Source organism: Myotis yumanensis, unplaced genomic scaffold, assembly GCF_028538775.1.
Source record: "Myotis yumanensis isolate MYYU_CA2020_CCGP unplaced genomic scaffold, mMyoYum1.0.hap1 SCAF_1, whole genome shotgun sequence".
Taxonomy (NCBI): Eukaryota; Metazoa; Chordata; class Mammalia; order Chiroptera; family Vespertilionidae; genus Myotis; species Myotis yumanensis.
In genome coordinates, this window is record NW_027223752.1 from 114,681,759 (window position 1) to 114,683,532 (window position 1,774).

A 1,774-nucleotide genomic window follows, 5' to 3' on the forward strand; every position below is an offset into this window, starting at 1 on the left:
AGCATTTCTTGCATTGCTGGCTTGGTGGTAATAAACTCTCTTAGCCCTTTTTTGGTCTGTGAAGCTCTTGATTCCACCTTCAAATTTGAATGATAGCCTTGCTGGGTATTCTTGGATTCAGTCCCTTCTTTGCATCACTTTGTATATTTCATTCCATTCCTTTCTGGCCTGGTGTGTTTCTGTTGAGAAATCAGTTGACATTCTAATAGGAGATCCCTTGTAGGTATCAACTTTCTGTCTCTCTCTGGCAGCCTTTAAAATTCTTACTTTGGTCCAGCTGGTGTGGCTCAACAGTTGATCATCGACCCTGGAACCAGGAAGTCACTGGTTCAATTCCTGGTCAGGGCACATGCCCAGGTTGCAGGCTTGATCCCCAGTGTGGGTCCATGCAGAAAGCAGCCAATCAATGACCTTCTCTCTCATCGATGTTTCTATCTCTCTCTCCCTTTCACATCTTCTCTCTCTAAAAATCAATAAAATTTTTTTTTTTAAATTCTTACTTTGTCGTTGGTGTTTGCCAATTTAATTATGATGTGTCTTGGTGTCAGTCTTTTGGGGTTCATCTTGTTTGGGACTCTATGTGCTTCTTGGACTTGCGCAGTTTTTTTCTTGCCAATATCAGGAAAGTTTTCTGTCATTATTTCTTCAAAACGGTTTTTCTATTCCTTGCATCTCTTCCTCTCCTTCTGGTACCCCTATTATGCAAATGTTGTTTTATTTTGTAGTGTCCCAAAGCTCCCTTAGGCTCTCCTCTTGCTTTTTAAATTTTCTTTCCAGTTGCCGCTGTGTTTGTGTGTTTTTTTCCTACCTTGTCTCCTAATATGCTGATGCGGTCCTCAGCCTCTTCTAGTCTTCTGTTGAAGCCTTCCATCATGTTCTTTATTGCAGCTATGTCGTTCTTCATTTCCTCTTGGTTCCTTTTCATGTTGGTGACATTCTCATTCAGCTCCTTATAATTCTTGTTGTGTTTTTTTTTTGTTTGTTTTTAAGATAAAACACAAGTCAAATTTATTAGAGTTGCCCACAGTCAGCAATGGTGATCTTCTTGCTGGTCTTGCCATTCCTGGACCCAAAGCTCTCCATGGCTGTCAAAATATCCATGCCTTCCTTCACCCGGCTGAAGACCACATGCTTGCCATCCAACCACTCAGTCTTGGCCGTGCAGATGAAAAACTGGGAGCCGTTTGTGTTTGGCCCAGCATTTGCCATGGACAAGATGCCAGGACCTGTATGTTTCAGGACAAAGTTCTCATCCTCAAATTTCTCCCCATAGATGGACTTGCTGCCTGTGCCATTGTGGTGTGTGAAGTCACCACCCTGGCACATAAATCCCGGAATAATTCTGTGAAAGCAGGAACCTTTATAACCAAATCCCTTCTCCCCGGTGGTCAGAGCACAGAAGTTTTCTGCCATCTTGGAACCTTGTCCGCAAACAGCTCGAAGGAGACGCAGCCCAGGGGCTCGCCGTCGGCGGCGATGTCGAAGTACACGGTGGGGTTCACCATGGCTGGTCACGGGCAGCTTTGGGGCGGCGGCGTCTGCCTCCTTATAATTCTTGTTGAGTTGTGTGTATTTGTCATTGAGTTGTGTGTATTTGTCCTCCAGCTGTTTGAGCATCCTTATAACCATTACTATGAATTCTTTCTCTGACATGTTACTAGTCTCAATTTCATTTAACTCTCTTTCTAGTGATTCCTCTTTTTCTTTCCTTTGGGGATTGCTTTTTTTTGTCTTCCCATGTTTTGCTGTAATGTTTTAATTGTAGATCCATTTG

At 43.2% G+C, this 1,774-nt stretch overlaps 1 pseudogene; it reads right to left on the reverse strand.

The window, feature by feature from the left end:
* Nucleotides 1-991: 991 nt before the first annotated feature.
* LOC139005189 (peptidyl-prolyl cis-trans isomerase A pseudogene) lies at nt 992-1,512 on the reverse strand (annotated as a pseudogene).
* Nucleotides 1,513-1,774: the final 262 nt, after the last annotated feature.